Consider the following 20,104-nt stretch of genomic DNA (forward strand, 5'->3'; position numbering starts at 1 on the left):
GCATGTGTATGTGGGTAAGTGCATAAGAGTGTGGTGCCTGAAGGGTCAAGAAGAGGGCATCCACTCCCCTGGAACAGGAGTTGCAGGAGGTTGTGAGCTGTCTGAGGTGTGGAGGAATGAACCCGGGTCCTCTGCAAGAGCAGTACTTGTTCTAAACTGTGGAGCTGTCTCTCCAGCTCTGGATTCCTTTCTGCATGTCAATTTTAGTAGCTAGTATTTCTTGATCTTAAACATTGACTAATGTTTAAAAGCTTCTTGGTGTGCAGTCTATTTCTAAAATACTTTACAAATATTTTTAATCATTGAAATATGACCTTTAGGGGTTTTTATTATCATTTTCTCTCTGTGTCTCCATGTCTTCATGTCTGTCTCTCTCTCTTTCTCTTTTAGTGTCTTCTGAGTTAATAATTTCTCCTTCTCTCTCTCTCTCTCTCTCTCTCTCTCTCTCTCTCTCTCTCCCCTTCCCTCCCTTCCCCCCTTTCTGTCTTTTCCCCCTCTCTCCCCATCCCTCCCTGTTTTTCCACTCTTACTGTTGTTGGTGTCTTTTGAGCTGTGGATTTAGTACTGTCTCTCAGAGATATTGTAACCATGCTGTTTTATTCTCTAAATTGAGAATTTGTGATATCTTTCTTAATTTATTTTCTAATTTCTTTAAATTCTTGCTTGAGGTTTATCAAGTTCCTTGACACAAACACCTCTTCACCTATTCATTCCTATGATTTCTCACAAACATATTTAGCCCTGCTGTTTCCCCTCTCAGTATACATTCTGACATTGTAAAATCCAGCTGCTATTATTATATCCAACTTCATACATTTTCTTGATTCCAACTTTAACTCTGGGCTTAAGTGGCAGCATGCTTTCACATTTTATAAACTTGAGAATATTTTAAGCCACCTTGAATTATTTTTAAATTAAGGATACTATAAATTATTTTCAAATTGTATCAACTTGGGAATATTTGTAGTTCTACTATGTGTTAATTTTAAATTTTATTAGCTTGTGGCCAGAGATAAGACTTATTCTGCTAAAAGTATATTAAAACAGCCTCTGTGGTGTAGTCCACTGTTTCATATACTTTGGACAAATATATGATTTTTTTAATTGAAAATAGATTCTTTTTCACATAATATTCTGATTATAGTTCCCCCTACTCAACTCCTCCCAGATTCTCCCCACCTTCCCACTCACCCACATCTACACTCTTTCTTGTTCTCTCTCATTAAAAAACAAACAGGGATTAATGATAATAATTATAATAAAAACAAACAAACATGAATAGGAGAAAACAAATGAACAGAAAAGAAAAAGCACAAGAAAGACATGTAGACTTAGAGTCACACAAATTCAAGTACACAGAAATCCCATAAACACTCAGAAAACATAATCTATAAAAAATATTAGGAAACATAATATACAAGCAAAAGACCCACAGGGGAAAACAAACAAACAAACAAACAAAAAACGAAAACATTATGAAGTCTCCTTCCCCTCCCACTGCTGCCAAATAAAAACCTCCAGAGAGTACTATTGACTTGGTTTTGTGTTGGCCATCTACTGCTGAGTATGGGGCCTGCAATTAAATTTAGTTTGTATACCTAGTGAGATTCCACTGGAGAAAATGAATTTTTCCTTTGTGGACAGTTATCAATTGGCAGTAGCTTCTAGTTGGAGACAACTTCTAGGTTAGGAATGGGGGCTTGTGTCCACTTCCCTTCTCAATGCTGGGACCCCATCTGGCTTAGGCCAGTGTAGACCCTGTGCATGCTGTTGCCATCTCTGAGTTCATATGTACATCAGCTCTGTTATGTCTAGAAGGCCTTGTTTCCTTGGTATCTCCCATCCTTAGTAGCTCTCCCAATATCTCTGTCTCCTATTCTACAAAGTCTCCTGAGCCCTGAGGGGAGGGGTTTGAAGGAAACATCCCAATTAGGACTGAGTGCTGCAAAGTCCCTAATTCTCTGTCCTTGTCTAGTTGTGGGTCTCTGTATTTGTTTCAATGTACTTCAGGCTCCTAGTGACTTTCTTCTACACTCGTAGATCAGAGTCTTCCTCAGCCATCATCTGAAAAGTAGAGTTTTGTTTTGTTTTTTGGTTTTTTGTTTGTTTGTTTGTTTTGTTTTTCGACACAAAGTTTCTCTGTGTAGTTTTCATGCCTGTCCTGGTTCTTGCTTTGTAGACCAGGCTGGCTTCTAACGCACAGAGATCTACCTGGTTCTGCCTCCTGAGTGTTGGAATTAACAGCGTGCATGCACCACCACTGCCCAGCAGAAAAATAGAGTTTTAATAAATAGTACAAAAGCTATAAAGATATTCACTAGATAGTACTTGCTGAGCTATGTAATCATGTATTCTGTCATAATGTTGAGGACAAGATATTTTGTGGTGTGTGTGTATATATGAATGTGTGGAAATTCCCATTGTTTCTGTGAATTACATATTGTTTCAATCACATTGTCCTTTGATACATTACAGAATTTAGGTCTACATAATCACATAGCACATAGTCATGTTATTATATCTGCTTGCCATTGACTTTTCCTCAGTCAATATTATTTCTCTTTTTTATACTTCTTTTTTGGTTTTTTTTTTCAGTGTTGAGGATTGAATTTAGGGTCTCATACATTAGGAACATGATTTACCACTGAACATTTGTCTCAACCCCATCAAGTTTCATTTAAAAACTATTTTTTTCATAATAAGTATTAGATGACATTGTTTTAATATTTGTGTTCACATTTTCTCCATTTCTTTGCTTTGGAATCATAATATTAATTCTGATATGTTAAAATGTAAGACTATATCTACCTTTTAACCAGTTAATTCATTTAATATTATGTCAAGTAAAAATATACTTGCTTCTGACATTTCTTACATACTTGATAATCCCATTTTATTTTTTTACTTCATTTCCTTTCTAGTTATTATTTTATAATTATTGTAAGATTTTTATTTTTCTCATGGAAAAGTATTAATTTTTTCCTTGAAAATTTCATATATGCAATGTATTTTGATCATATCCTTCTTGCATTATTCCCTGTACCTCCTGTTCCTCCTCCTATACATCTTCCTCTCCAATTCATCTTGTTTTATTATGTTTTTTAATTTGTAGTTGTAGTTGTTATAGTCCACTGAGTCCGATTAGTACTGCCCAGTTGTGCAAGGTATGGGGCCCAAAGCAGAGTATCATTCCCTCCTCCAGCAGTCACCAAGAGTCAAAAGGTCCTCAGCTAGGATGAGGCCCTGGCAGCCTCCCCCTTTGCTATGCTCCATTTTTTAACTGGCTTGATCTTGAGCAGTTCTTGTGCAGGTAACCACAGCTGCTGGGAGTTCGTGTGCAACAGCCGTGTGATATCCAAAAGGCAGCATCTCGCAAAACGTCACAGCATTCCTCCCAAGGCTTTCGCTTTTATGTTCTTTCTGTCTCTCTTTTGTGATATTCACAGAGTCTTGAGGTAGGGGGAAGATTGACATATGTCACTTGTTTGGAAGTTATGCGATAGACTGTTTTTTAATAGTAATACATAATTCTTAAACCTATATTTATATATTTTTTCAATTATTAAAGATTGTTAATAACTTAAATATTTTTTTCTCAAGAGTAAAGCCATTGTTTTATCATTGTTCATCACTCATACTCATAGTACCAATTTCTGTTCTGTTTGCTTTCCGTTCCTGTGATAAACACATGACCAAAAGCAACTTAGAATAAAAGGGTTCATTTAAGTGGACAGATAATAGTTCATCAAGTAAGTAAGCAAGAGCAATAGCTCAGGGCAGGACTCTGGAGTCAGAAACTGAACCCATGGCCATGAGGGAAAGCTGCTCACTGGCTTGATTGTCCTGGCTTGCTCGGCTATCTATAGCATATGCCCACTTGCCTAGGGCTTGCAATGTCCACAGTGGATCAAGGTTTCCTACATCAGCCTGCCATTAAGAAAAGGCCCACTAGGCAGCCTGTAGGCTCATCTTATGGAGGCAGTTCCTTGAGGTTCCTTCTTCCCAGAAGAGTCAAGTGGACAAAATAGATTGGCCACTGTCCTCCATCTTTTAACCTCTGAGCCATCTCTCCAGCCCCCTGTCCTCCATCTTTTACATATCTTTTCCATTAGGATGAGCTGGGCTCCCACTGTTATGGGAATTCATGATGAGTTGCTTTTTTACTATCAAAACCATGTTTTAAATTACATTTCATTGGTTATAAGACATTTTTCTAAAACATTTCTACTCATGAAATTACTATTCATCTGAATAACAATGTAGTGGGGGCTCATCATTTTAAAAACATTTTAGATTGATTTATTTAGTTTTTATGGTTGTGAGTATTTTGTGTGTGCACATATTGATGTGCCATTTGAGTGTCTGGTGCCTGCAGAACTCATAGATATCAGATACCCACAAATGGAGTTACAAATGGTTGTGAGCTGCACATGTGGGTGCTGGGAACCAATTCTTCTGCAAGAACAAATTGCAAAGAAAACTCTCAGACATGTCCAGCTGCCTGGCAGAAGCAGAGACCAGCTAAACTGCCTAGAAAGCTCACAGTCAATCCTGACTGCATACAAGAGGCTTAGACAACAGAGCCCCCAGAAAAAGGTACCCTCTGACCTCTTGTGCTGTCAGGAGGCTGTGCAGTGCTTTTTTTGTGTTAGCTGTCACCCATGCTGGGGTGGCCTTTGGTGGCTTTCACCCTTTCCTGCTCCTGAAAGTAAATGCTCACCTGTACCTGTCAATAACCCCAACAAAACTCTGGTTCACTGAGTTGCACTTTGTTATGTTGTAAGTTTCCTATCTGGGGTGAGTAGACATTTGTTTACATCTCCCCAGGAACAGTGTTACACAACAACATCTCAATTTATTATTACCAGTATTAATATTGTATTTTGAAAACTTAAGAAAACTCAGTTTCATCATAAAGATGAAAAGGAAGTTAACAGTATCTGTAAGCAAGCTTTAGTTATAGCACGCACATGGCCTGATTTCATTCTTCATTGACAAACTTATGTTCAGACATTGTAGTAGAGTAGTGGTTTTAAGCTTCACACTTCATCATCTTGAATGATTTGGAAATATTTGTGTTCCACAAATACTCAAAGAAATCTTAGCATTGTAGGTTCCATGCCTACACAATGTTTCCAGCTTTATTCTGAGCATTGTAGATTTAATGGCTACATAGATCAATCAGTGTGGCCAGGGATAGACACATATTCATTGGTTCTCAAGGGCTATGTGTGAATTATGCAAGTTTCAATAGAAATCACAAGAACTGGGGATTTGTAAATGGTATGTTAAGATGTGGCCAATCAGTACTCAAATGTTCTTTTGAAAATACTATTTTTCATGTCTAAAATTTCCCCACTGCTTTTTAATCAGAACAATTGTTTCTCCATGTTTACAGGTGCTTTATTTGTATTTCTTATCATTATTTATTTACTAATTAGTGTGTGTGGGCATGTGCACATGCATGTAGAAATACATATGCTATGACATGAATGGGAACATCAGAGGATAGCTTTTGGAAGTTTCAGTGTGAGTTCTGGGGTTTGAGTTTAGGTAATAGACTTTTGTGCAAGCTCCTTTACACACTGAGAAATCTCACAGCCCCTTGTGTACACTTCTGTTATGTTTCTTTCTTGAATTACTATGGGGATAATCCAGGACTTTGCACAGACCCCAAAATGTAGCTCCTGAGCTATAGCCAATACTGAAGCTTCTGAAGTATAATAACAGTTCAGAATGTGTAGTTCTGGCTGCCTAGAACTTGTAATGTAGACCAGGTTGGCCTCAAATTCACAGAAATCTGTCTTCCTCTGCCTCTGGAGTGCTGTGGTTGAAAACATGCACCAAACAGGCCTGTTGTATTGTGCTCAGGAGATGGAGATAGCGGGGTCAGAAGTTCAAAGTCATCCTGGGCTATGTAGTGAGCTTGAGACCAGCCTGGGATATGAATCTTGTCTCAAAATAAGTAAATTGGGTGAAACAAAAAGATGAAACCAACAAAATCATTGGAGTGGTATGTGTAGCTTTGAAATTGGGACCTATAGGCAGGAGTTTGAGTAATTCCATTAAACTAGCTTACGATAGCCAGATGCATTCTAGCTTGGATGAATAACTGTGTTAGAAACTATGTTAAGGTTTAAGCTAAGCATCTTGTAAGGGATTTATAAACTATCAGTCATTTTATTGAAAATATGAAATATCTAAAAAAAAGTTAGAGCACCAATAAATCCTAAGAAAACAGTGGTGGAAAAAAATACATAACTTGAGTAATTTCAATGCTCAGGAAGGTTCCACATACTTTTCACATGTATTTATAAATTCATGTTCATTAAAAACAAAACAAATAAACAGGAAAAAATGTTTCAAAGAATAGAAAGTAAAAAAAATTCATAGTTCCACTATTCACATGAAAATACTCGTGTTTATATTAATAAATATAGAAAAGCACCAGGAAGTGGTGGTGCATGCCTTTAATCCCAGCACTTGGGAGGCTGAGGCAGGAAGATCTCTGTGAGTTCAAGGCCAGCCTGGTCTACAAAGAGAGTTCCAGGAAAGGCATAAAGCTACACAGAAAAAACCTGTCTCGAAAAAAACAAATAAATAAATAAATAAAAGAAACATAAATGAGGCCTTTACAAACTGGAGAACAAGTTGCTCTAAGAAAAAGTTTCAAAACTTTAGACATGAAAAATAACATTTTCAAAAGAACAACTGAGTAGCAGTTGGTTGCCTCCCAGCATGCTATATCCAAATTTCTAGGGGCCTGTGATTTCCACTGAAACATGTATGCTCTTGGAGGACTAATGAATATTTGTCATTTATCATCCATGTAACCACTGTTATCTGTCTATTCTTCCATCTACCCATTCTTACATGTGTCTACTCATTATCTATCACATCTATCTATCTATCTATCTATCTATCTATCTATCTATCTATCTATCTTCTATCTATTTATGTATCTATCATCTATCTCTCTGTCCATCTATCATCTAATATACCCAATATCTTAGTTATTTTTTGGTACTGTGATAAAACCACATGACCAAAAGCAACTTATGGGAAAGTTCATTTTAATTTTTCTTCCCAGAGGGTGTGTCCATAGTGGTGGAGGAGGCGTGGCAGCAAGTGGCTGGAGCAGGATGCTAAGAGATCACATCTCCGAATACTCACAAACCACAAGAAGTAAACTGGAAGTGAAGCGAGGCTATAAACTTTCCAAGCCTGCCCCCAGTCCTATACTTCCTCTAACAAGGCTCCACCTCTTAAAGGTTTCATAATCTCGCAAACATCACCACCAATTGGAGACCACGTGTTAAAATATGTTATCCCATAGGGGACATTTGTCATTCAAACCAACACACCTAATCTGTTCCAAACCATTCCACATGCTCAGAAAGGTAGAAGTGAAGAATGAGGATTTAATTTACAATTCAAATGAACAGATGCAGACATAAATGCAAGAGGGAGTTTGCAGAAGGTGAAATCTTTTATATTCCTAGACAGGATTAACTAGTCCCTCCCACTGTACTTACTAATTCTTTTTTTTTCCTTCTATCCAAAAATATCCAAAATCTCTTAACTGATTTGTTAGTGAGGCCTGAGCCTGAGTGAACTGATTTGGAAGCAAATACGATCTGAACAGATGTGAAGTTATTTATTGACTCCAACATAGTCATTGTGAATATTCATATACTCCCTCAAGAAACATCATTGTGTTTGAGTTTTTGATGCAGTCTTACACTAAGGACTTGATGCTTCATACACTCATTACCTTTTCTTACAACTGGAAAGTCCTGGGCTGAGAAGATGGATGAGTTGGTAAAGTGCTTGCTGAACAAACATGAAGAGCTAAGATGAGACACACTGTAAAGCATAGGGTGTGGCATGCACCTGCAATGCCAGCATTGGGAGGGAGAGGTAGACACATCTTTGGGACTCCCTAGACAGCCAATCTAGACAAATTGGTGCTCTCAAGACAGCAAGAAACCTTATTTCAAAAAATAAGGTGGGGTGAGCAGATGGCCCAGTGGGTAAGTGTTCCTGCTGAGTGGACATGAGGACCTGAGGTAAAATTCCTAGTACCCACTTAAGAATAGAAGTGGCTGCATACCTAACTGTACCACAGAGCTAGGGGGAGTAGAGCCAGGAAGATCACTGAGGCTTGCTGTCTGGCAGGCTAGTTCCAGGTTCAGTGAGAGACCCTGCCTGAAGGACAGGAAACCAAAAATAGTTGGACAGGACAACCAGTGTTCTCCTCTACCCTCAGCACACAGGCTTGGTCATAGACCTCACACAAACACACACATACACACACAAACACACACACACACACACACACACACACACACACACACACACACGTACCACATATACACATATACACAGATGTATAATGCATACTCACACATTTGCATTGACATAATATTGAGAACAATTGAAGACATCTAAAACATATGCATACATGTGCATGTGCACTTGCACGTGGACTCTCTGTCTCTCTCTCTGCCTCTCTCTGTCTCTGTCTCTCTGTTTCTGTCTCTGTCTTTCTTTCTGTCTCTCTCTGTCTCTGTCTCTCTCTCTGTCTCTGTCTCTGTCTCTCTCAAACACACACACACACACACACACACACACACACACACACACACACAAACAAAGTTCGGAGTTCTAAAATCAACCAAGCTTCAAGGTTCAAATCTGAGGCTATAGCCTACACTAGTCTGCTTCGGCCCCATTTCAGGCCAACAGGCTTTCAGGACAAGAAACTGTACCTGCTAAGCCATCCTGCAGGTTCCTCATTTTGTGTTGTCTTTCTTCTTAGTTCTTAGTTCTCGTTAGCAATATTTCCAATTTTGTCCTCCTTAGTAGCTTTTTCTAAGTCATGCAAATCTACATTTGTTTGAGATCTATCCTTTACTCAATGCTAACTATTCAACAGATACTTTGTGTTATGTTCCTTGAGCTAAATATGCTGATTTATCTTTGTCTGTTCCTCATCATGATATCTGGGTGAAACTAGTCTGAATGAACTGTACCTTTGCCATTAGTGAAGGCCATTATGACACTTTGAGATTTCATTTCAAACTCTAAGTGCTGGCAAATTGATTTGTTCTGATTTCAGTGAACTATTACTGATCCACCGGAGTCATAATATTGATTACCGCTGCTACCTCATCTACACTGAGTAGTAAGCAGTGTGGCTGGGAGGCAGAGGGGGAACTTCCTAACTTCTCAACCCAAACTAGGTCAGAAGAGTAGTGCCAGGAGACAGAAGCACCTGATTATCATGTGAAAGAAACATTTTGACTGAGGCTTGGAGACTCCTCCCAGCCTGAGCTACAAGTAAAGGACAGAACTTGAATGAGAAAATCCCTTGATCTTTAGATGGGGAGAAGGTGAGTGTGTAAATGACCCACAGAGATCTTCACCATTCTCCCCTTTGAATGGTGTTGTAGCTTCTGACCTTTCCCAGCTCTCTGGCCACTTCCACACTTCAGAGTTCCTTTCCCCCTTAACACACTCTCTAATTTTTTTATCACTCTCCATGTAGCCCTGGGCCAATTCTTTGTTCCAGGATCAAAGAACCTAGGCTATGTATATAGAAAAGATAATACATAAATTTGGCAGAGGGACTTAGAAAGATGTTAGAGAATCTTGGAGAACTGGAGTGAGGAATGGGGAGTAACTTTGACTGTATTTATTTATTTCACTATATACAAACATAAAAATTTTCAATAATAATATATATACATATTTATACATGTGTATATACACACATACACAAAGTTTTATATATATATGTGTGTGTGTATATATGTATGTATATATATAACAGTTAACCTGTTTCACTATTAAAGCTTGAAGGTATTCTAGCCTTTTTTTCTAACTTTCTATAAAGTCTAAGATGCCCACAGATAGGGTTTGATCCAAGTGTAAATAAATCCATTTTCATTCACCAATTTCTGTTTCCTAATGTCTTTGGAATACAAGGAAATCAAAACAGTGTGTTTATGGACATAAGTGCTCTGTAGTTCTTTGGCAGCTGGGGTGTGGGTAGGCAGGAGGGGGGCGTGGCAAATAAGAAGTAGGTGGGCAGTAAGAAGGAGGGTTGCTTGTTGGGATTCATACCTATTTACAGACTGCTTTGGTTCTGTGGGAGTTAAGTTATGTACAGTTTCATGCTCCAGATGCCAATGACTGAAGGAAACTGCTTCTGCTCAGGTCCATCTTTAAACTCTGGTTCTAAAACACAAGAATCATTAGCAGAATGTGTAGAGATTTTTCCTAAAAAAAAAATGTAAGAGCTTTGTTGGGCTCTGGATGTATTCGGTTAAAATGTATAAAGGCAGGGTTCCATCTCTAGCAGCAAATTAACCAGGTCTGGGGGAACACACCTGTGCTTCTATCACAAGGGAGGTAGAGGCAGAAGGATCAGGAAATCAAGGTCATCCTCTGCTCCCAAGGGGGTTCAAGCTTAGTATTGATTACATGAGATCATGTCTAAAAATCAAACAAAATCGTAAAAAATTTTAAATAAGTACTTGTTATTTAAGAAATTTTTATTTAGCTATATCCAAGCCTCAGCCAATTTCAAATTTAGCCACTATGATTTAATACTATTGTAGTACTTACTTTATAAATGTTTTAATTTTTATTTCTTTTTATTGTGTTGTTTTGCATGTATGTCTGTGTGAGGTGTCGGATCTCTGGAACTGAAGTTACAGACAGTTGTGAGCTGCCATGTCTGTGAAGTTACAGATAGCTGTGAGCTGCCATGTGTGTGCTGAGAATTGAACCTGGGTCCTCTGGAAGAGCAACCAGTGCTCTTAACCACTGAGCCTTCTCTTCAGTCCCATAAGACTTAGATGATAATCACTCTGATCAATACAATGCCTATTTTTCCAGTTAAGTCATTTCCTGCTTTGGTTACCCAGGATCAGGTTACCTGAGCGACCTATTTTAATACATCATCCATGTGGCACCAAAGTTAAAGTTTAAGTTTGATTATTGGTGTCTAACTTTGTTTCTCTTGCTTGACAGTGAGGATCCTGAATTCCTGTGTTTCCTTTGCTTTGAATTGCTGTTGACAAGCATAGTAAAGGTATCGAAAGGGCCTCAGTTTAGGCCTGCCTTAAATTATTTTTTGCCTGACATTGTTTCATTTGGCTAAATATAAATAAATATTTGATCCTTTTGAATAAAACCAAAATGGGCTTACTTTTCAAGGTAGACACTTGTTTTGTGGTTTGAATGTGAATTGTTCCCTAACGGTTCATATATTTGAATTCTTGGCCCCCAGCTCATGGTGCTGGTTAAGAAGGCTGTGGAATCTTTTGGAGGTAGAGTTTTGCTGTAGAAGTGATGTGTTTGTGTGTGTGTGTGTGTGTGTGTGTGTGTGTGTGTGTGTGTGTGTGTGTCCCGGATGTGGATATAATGTGAGCAGCTGCTGCATGCTCATACTGCAATGCTTTCCCCCCACAATGGAATGTATTCCCTGACACTGTGGGCCACAATAGATAACCCCTTTCTCCTTTAATTTTTTCCTTGTCAGGTAATTTTTACAGCAATAAGAAAAATAATGAATTTAGTTGCCAGCTTTCCTCCAGTTAGTTTACTTTTCTGCTTCTCTGTCTCTTAACTAGAAAACAGAGACAAGCACAGTACTAACCCCTGGAGTGATGGTGAGAGTGAATAAGAACGTTAAGTGCAGGACCTAAAAATGGATCCACAGCAGCCATTATTGCTCTTGTGAGTCATGCTCCAGATTATTTTTAAAAAATCATTTTATTAGTTTTTAATGTTTGTCTGTGTGTGGGTCAGTACACTTGAATGCAGTGCTGGTTGGGGGCCAGAAAATGGCATTGGAGCTAGAGTTCCAGGTGGTTGTGAGGTTCCAGAGGTAGGTGCTGAGAACAGAACTCAGGTCCTTTGAGAGAGCAGCACGTGCTCCTAACCACTGAGCAATCTCTCCAGTCAGCCATGCCCATGATTCTCCTGTTTAGTATATTTTCTGTAATCATTGATACAAACACAGATTTGCTGGAGTTTCAGACTTTCTCCTAGACTGCCTTGCTTGTGTCCATTCATCCTTTTTCTTTCTCAACTGCACCATCACCACCACCACCACCCCGCCCCTTTGCTGCTTTACTCTTCCATGATGCTGCTGTACAGATGTGAGGTCAATAGCAATTCTTCAGGATATTTTTCTTACAATATGCAAAGGGGATCTTTGTTATACACTGTTTAGAAACACACATTTTATAGATGAGCAAGGACAGGGTTTTTCAATATCTGAAAGTGAGTGGAGTCTATTCTTCTACATATCGGCTCTGGACAACTAACCTATTGGGAACACTTGCTATTAGTGGTTTGTGTTCTGCAACGTGACCAGAGGTAATGACTCAAATTCAATAGAGGTCACAAGTTATGAGAAGCTATGGTTCTTTGGCAGCTGCTCACTCAATATTAAGCTGCTATTGTAAACCTCTCTTTTACTCTTGTGGCCAGATGCCACAAAGCATGGGGAAAAAATAAAACATAATGAAACAAAAACATCCCCCTTTTTCACACCTGCCACCTTGCTATCCACCCTAATTCGAAGTCACAAAGAAAGAGATTTAAATGAGCTGAGGGCATTCGCTGAGCTCTCTTGGGTTGGAGGTAGGGTGCATTGGCTTACCTACTGAGCTTGCCTTGCTGAGTGCCAGGACCATAAATTACCCCAGAGGAAATCCATTCATTATTCAAGACTTAAATGCTCTTGGTACAAAATGGTGATCTATGTCATGTACTGTTGCATTACTAATTCAATTATTCTTTTGTTATGCAAAATCCTGATCTGTTCCAAGAGATGGGACAAGCTCTTTGAAGCTGGCAGTCTGGAAGGTGGTCCAGGAACTCTTTGCTCTTGATGTCATATCTTGGGAATTTTATGGAATATCCTTTAGGTGAGATGTTTGCCAAGGACAACAATTGATGAGCACATTGTAAACCTTAAGCAGCCTTTCACCAGTTGTAATGTATCTTTAACCTACCTTAATTAGCTGATAGCATTACATGCATTTTGAAGTAAGTTTGGAACTGTAAGAGAGAACAAAGCCTGATTCTCAGAATCTACCACATTAATGCTCATTTTCCACTGGTTTCATATTATCATAGGACACAGATACCAACTATGCATATACCAATAGCAATGTATTTTTTTCTTAGCTATGAAAACATAATGACAGGTTCACAGAGGAAAAAGCTAATTTAAAAATGCCCTTCAGAAGAGTATTATTTAGGACAGTTGTAGGTTCATGGCCACAGGCAACCATGATGAATCCCCAACAAGGGAAAATATTAGGGTTCCTCAGGCTCAGGGTCATAGGCAACCATGATAAGGATTTGAAGAGTTAGGATACCAAACTGTAGACAGTACAGTAGGGTCTTGAAGGGAGGGGGAACTTTGGGTTCCACAGGACAAAGGGAGTTTCTGATTTATATAGATTTTCAGGGGCAGGGCAAGCTCCATCCTGTGTTAGAAGTTCTAAGGCCTGGATAAGATTAAAGTTATAATTCAAGGTTGTTTTTAGTTGCTCACAGCTATGGGGGGAGGAGTCTTAGGGCTCTGGACTGCTTTATCAATCCTCTGTCCAGGGAGGGATGGCAGGTGTGTGTTGGTGGGGGCATGTCTGAAAGACAGAGAAGGGCAGCTAGAAGCTCATTATATAACATTTTTCAAGATTTTTTTCTTTTGATATAAAGGAAATACTTTGAGGTTGATGGTCAGCTTGAGAGCAAAAACAAAGGCATGGCTCAACAGAATACCCTCAGTCATTCCGACCTCATGGTGGCAAGAACCTACTGATGATGATATCGTAGATTATTTCAGTTTAGGGATTTTATTCCATGGTGCCTTGCTGCATCATTCAGACAATAGACTATCTTAAGTCTCCAGGTTCATAATGCTTCTACATTTAACTGTAAATCAGAAAACTAGGGTTCATATGAAAATATCTCTTCCCCACCCCTACTTTCCTTTTCCTTTCTGTCCTCCCTGATGATTTTTGTTAAAAGGATACCCTTCCTTAGCTTCTGTGACACGCATTTAGTTCATCCTTGCTCAAATCTGGAAGCACAAAGATAAGTCACTGTCCTGTACCTGCAGCGACTATAACCCCATGTGTGTGCTGTGTTATTATTTATGTGTGTGCACACTTGTGAACGGGGAGGCCATAGGCTGAATTTAGACATCTTCCACCTAACACTGCCCACCTTAATATTGAGACATGTCTCATTTGGAACATTGTGGATCTCACCAGCTTGACTATACTGGCTTATAAGATGCCCTGGTTATCCTCTTGTCTCTGTCTCCCCCAACTCAGATTAAAGCATTATGTCCAGCTTCATACATGAGTCTAGGGATCCAAACTCCGGTCTCCATGCTTACTTTACAAATTGAGCCATCTTCTCAGCTTTCGTGAGTACTTATTTTGTATTTATCAGTTATCTCATGAATTACAATGTCAGTAACAAATTCTCTGGGCCACCTTGTAGAATTACAATGGAGATAAGTTTCAATCTGATCACTCTTCACCAGAACTGTTTAATTACCATACCTCATGCCTCTGGCTCTGATCCCTCCTCAGCTTAAAGTTAAAGCTTATATTAGTTCCTTAGAGATGAACTAGGGTCACTGAGCCCATTTATCTGCTCCTCTTCCTAATTCACATTGATTGAACCCTTTCCCTGCTTTTTTGCCCGGGCTTGTCTCTTTAACAGGCATATTGGAACAGTAAACCAGAATATTGGGGCCAGCTGAGCTGGTTAAGTCCTGAAACTCTAGTTACAGTTCTAGTTAACCAGCTAAAGGAGATGGGAGTCCATTGCACAGTTCCCACCTGTAATATACAAATTGGTAAAGTGTTGTGTGTTGTTTAATTTTATTAAAAGTGGACTTTAGGGGCTAGGAGGCCACTCTTGTTCCAGGTTCCAGAATGCTTACATATATATTTTTAATTTTTTAAAATCTATTCTTCTCTCATATATTACATCCTGACTACAGTTTTCCCCATCCTCTCCTCTCAGTCCCCCAAACCTGAATGCTTATTTTGAATGTTCTCCAAAACTCCTTTTTCTGGGATAAGATGCCTCCCTAACTCTTCCAGGGAGAAAGGAAAAGAGAAGAAAAAAAAAAAAGACCAAGCAGTTTGGGTGTCCTTGAGAAGTTCTAGACTGTAAACTGTTTAGAGCAGATGTTGTTATTGCTTAGTCTGTGATATTAAAAAAAAAAAATATACCTGCCAGAGAACAGGAATTCAAGAACTCATCCACTGAGGGAAACCTTAATGAGGAACTCCAGTTGACTGCCTCAACCTCCCAGTCAATTCCTGCTGGATGTTTGTAAGATACAGATTTGAAGATGCCTTTGCAAGCTTTTAATAAGGCTGCTCCATTTGTCTCTGTTGCATGTTTTAAACTCCTGATTTGATGGTGGATTATTATCTGTTGATTCAATCTATCTGCTACTTTCTTTGTTCTTTTACTTCTGATATAGTTAATAAACCCACTCATTGGAAACTGAAATTATGGCTATCCTAGACCATTCTCTGGACCATGCATACAGAACACCACCAGTTAAGAAGGACAAAGGCATACCTCTGGAGGAAGAAGACCTCACCCAGAACCTGGACATCCTACATGGTTCTCTGTACTATTCCATCTCCATTTTTTTTTTAATAGAAGTTCCACGTTTCCTGAGGATGTTCTTGGAATAAAGACTAAGGACAAAGAGTTTCTTCCAGCTTCTCAGGAGGCTTTAAATGAACCCATTTCCGCCCCCCCCCCAACATCTATATAACAGGCTTTAGTGTAGACTGGTAAGGCATATAGAGAGAGTTTGATTATGACAACAGAAAGATGGTAGCCAGGAACTGATGGTGATGATGGTGGTGGTAATGTTGTGTGTTAATGATAATTGTTAATTTCATAGAATCTAGAATGTAAGAGACAGGCCTGTGAGGGATTATCTTGATTACATTAGTTGATGTGACATTATTCATGTTAATTGTAGCTGGGGACCATCCTCTGGGCAAAGGATCCTGGAGAGTACAAAACATAGAATTCCAGTTGCACACTATCCTGCTGACTGTGGATGTGAAGTGATCAGCTCCCTCAAGCTCCTAGTGCTGCGATTCTATGTCATATGGACTGCATCCATGAACTGTGAGCTGAAATAATTTTTTTTGTCCATTAAGTTGCTTTTACAGGTTATTTTATCACAACAACAGGAAGAGACACCAAGTGGGGCATGATTCCTGTACTTTTCATCTCTGGGAGTGTCCCTCTCCCAAATATTCTTTTTAATGGAGCTAAGGCCTTTGGCAGGAGCAGGTTATAGAAGAGTAAGTCAACTTATTTCTATAGAGGACTGATCTCTTTTCATCTTGATGTTGGATCATGTTTGTGTAAGGTGATTCCCCAAATCATCCCATAAGTAATTATTTCTATTTTCTGGTGAAGGAAACAGTCAGCGATATCAGCGTCTTGTTAAAGATCCATGTGTTTGTAAAAGACCTTCCCAAAAACCCAAGCAATTTCTAATTCTACATACTGTTGTTCTTTCAAATAAGTGTCTAGCCTATAATTAATAAAGGGATGAATCCAGATTTTATGAAACTTGATTTATGAGATTTTCCAAATGTATGACCTTGTAAAAAAAACATATACAAAGATTAGAGACTGAACTTAAGTTTACTATTAGGTTTTCCTGGAGTTGTAAGACAGAGGCTGGACTCTGGGTTCCAATAGACCACAGTAGTCACAGTAGTCAGCTATTTTCCAAAAGACCAAACAATAAAGGCTATGGTAAAGTGTGAAAGGGGTTTAGTCAGTATGCCTCTATTGGGAAACAAGCAAGGAACCACCATCCTCAGCCTTGTCTTCCAGGTGCTCCCAGGTAGATTTCACTCAAGCAGCCCTGAACAGCTCGAGTCATCTTTATGTGGTGATATTTTGTTTGTGCTCTAACAAATAAAGCTTGTCTGAAGATCAGAGGGAGGAGCTAGCCACTAGATAACAACTAGAGTCCAGGCAGTGGTGGCACACACCTTTAATCCCAGCACTTGGGAGGAGGAAACAGGAAGTGGCATGGCTGAGCAGGGAAAAGTGATAAGGCAGGGTGGAGACAGGAGCTTGGCCCTTTCACGCTGAGGATTCCTAGAGGTAAGAAGTCCTTCTAGTGGCTGGCTGCTCTGCTTCTATGATCTTTCAGCTTTTACCCTGATATCTGACTTGGGGTTTTTATTTTTAAGACCAGTTAGAATTCATGCTACATCTTTGCTTGCACTTTTTTTGTTTTGTTTTATTTTGCTTTTGTTTTTCGAGACAGGGTTTCCCTGTGTGATTTTGGTGCCTATCCTGGATCTCGCTCTGTAGAGCAGGCTGGCCTTGAACTCACAAGGATCCAAGAGGCTCAGCCTCCCGAGTACTGGGATTAAAGTCATGGGCCACCACCACCGGGCTCCTTTATTATTGGCTCCTATTTTTAACTTTTAAGAAGTACATCATATTTTAAGAAATGCATTGTAGTCATTATAAAAGTCCCTGTTGTTCCTCTTTATGCTTCCTCAAATACTCTTTCCCACCCTCTATATAACCTTATTCTGACATAGAGTTCAACATTTCTGCAGGCTTAACTTAATACCGAGTTAGGTACATCCTGATCTTGCATCACTTATGTCAGTTGGCAGCTACTTGTGGTTTCTAAGTTAAAAAGTAATAGACATGGGTATAATGCTTTAAGGACAAGAATATTCAAACCCAAGCAACTCTTTCATGTCTGCAAGATATGCTTTTATACAGTTCCCTTCACTACAAGAGGGTTCCATGTTTCAATCTCTGTATAAAAGGCAGATTTTGATAAGGCACTCTTCTTCATTCCCACCATATCATACTTCTTCCACCAATATAAGCTCCTGGGTATGGTAAAGGTGGATCTACCCATCCCATATTTTACGTTGCATTTTTTTCTCATTGGATCATACCAGATCTTACCATTGATTCTACATGCATGGTGTCCAGGGAACTTAATCTCAACAGTGAGCACTATGCATATTCCTGAGGCTTTTTGCCTATTCTGTCTATGCATTTCTTACTTTCCTTTCTAGAACATGGTTAATGCTCCAAGTGTTGCTTTCTCATATGTACCTATTACGTTGTGCCACTACCATTCTATGAGTCTCTTTCTCTACAAGGTAGTTCTATCTACCTTTTCCTTAGGACAATTATGAAAGCAAGACTCATTAATTTTAACAGCCTCTAGTGAGTCAGAAAAGTTCCAAGGATTAGTAGTTTTAGTTAGTAATTCCAGATAAGAAATTTGAGAAGTGTTAGCCCCCTGCTGATTCTAGGGGAAAATATTCGAGAAAGAACAGAATTTCCAGGTAAAATTACAGCTGTTGCATGAGTGATTGACAAAGTGAAACTAAAAACCACCAAAGGAATCAACAATAAAATGAGAGAGAAAGGAGCCTGTAAACTGCATGAATTCAGGAAAGTCCTGCACTGCCCAGTGGTCCATGGTCCTTGCCAAGTGAGAGATCATCTCCACGTTCTTTGGGTCACAGACACCTGTTGGACAGGTATTCATATGCTGATCCAAGACTAGGTTGCATCGCTCCTGACACTCCTAGTAGTTCCAGGTTATACCGGGTAGAAAGGAAAGCCAGGGCCTGGACTTGTATAACAGACCCTGCTGCTCATGTGGCCTGGCTCATCATTACCTCGTAATGATTTTTGCAAATCTTATAACACATTTTGCAAAACCTTCTTGAGGTTCTGGAGAGATGGCTCAGCAACTAAAAGGATGTGTTACACAATCTTGAGTACTGGGAGTTGGATTCCAGGGCTCATGTAAAAAGCCAGGTGTCCAGCATATACTTGTAACTTGTTTCTAGGAAAAACAGAGGCAATATTTCTAGAGCTCACTGGTTTCCAGCTCAGCTGAAGAAACTCTAGTTCCAGGTTCAGGGAAACAGTCTGCCTCAAGGGAATAAATAGTTGGAGAGGAAGATACCTGCCACCCTCTGTGGTCTCTGTATGCATGAATAGGCACAGGCACCAGCACAATGTGTGCACACCTTCACAAATATGCTCGCACATACAGACAAATTTAATAAAAAATTTATAAAAAACATGTGGGAAAAATTGCCACTTTCTCGGATTAATTTCTGTTCTTGTCCCAGAATGTTTTCTGGTCAGGCCTACTACTCAGGGAATCCAAGGTGACCACATGATAAAATGACTCAGGGAAAGAAGGATTTGTGAAGAGGTAATTAGGTCAACATCTGGGTCTTCCGTCAAGTTGAAGGAAATGACTAGAGACATCTATGTGCCACTCATGGGGTCTGGAACATGATGTTGTAAAAGTTAGCAGTTGATAATTTGTTGACTATGATCTCTGTGTAAATTTTAAAAAATCTTACTTACTTACTTACTTACTTAATTAATTATTAGTATCTTTGGCCTTAAAGGGGGTGGTTTGCCGGTTTTATAAGGACACTTCTTTAGTGATTTGAATGAGACATGCCCCCCATAGTTCCTGTCAATTAAATACTTGGTCTCCAGTGTTGCTTTTGGTGGGAGGTTTAGGCAGTATAACTTTGCTGGAGGAAGTATATCACTGAGAGTGTGTTTGATATTAAAAAACTCACCTACTTCCAGTTTGATTTCTATGTTTCATGCTTGCATTTGAAGATGTGAGCTCTCCGCTTCCTGATACTGCCACCATGCCTGCTTCTTACTGTCATGATGGCCCCCCTATCCCTCTGGAACTGTGAGCCCAAATCGACTATATCTTCTGAGTTGCTTTGATTATGGTATTTTATCACAACAACAAAAAGGTGACTAATACAACTCTTTAAATAGTTAACATGTCTGCACAGGTAGTTGAACAGGACTCTCACTCAAAATATGAGATGGCAAAGGAGACAGATTCAAAATGAAGACAAAAATTCCAAACTTTTGTTCTGTTTTAACTATCCAACAAACACCCACAGTTCTAAGTGAAGAGTGAAAACATTTAGTAAAATCAGTCACTCAGTTGCTACTATGGAAGGATCCT

Source organism: Peromyscus eremicus, chromosome 15 (assembly GCF_949786415.1).
Source record: "Peromyscus eremicus chromosome 15, PerEre_H2_v1, whole genome shotgun sequence".
Taxonomy (NCBI): Eukaryota; Metazoa; Chordata; class Mammalia; order Rodentia; family Cricetidae; genus Peromyscus; species Peromyscus eremicus.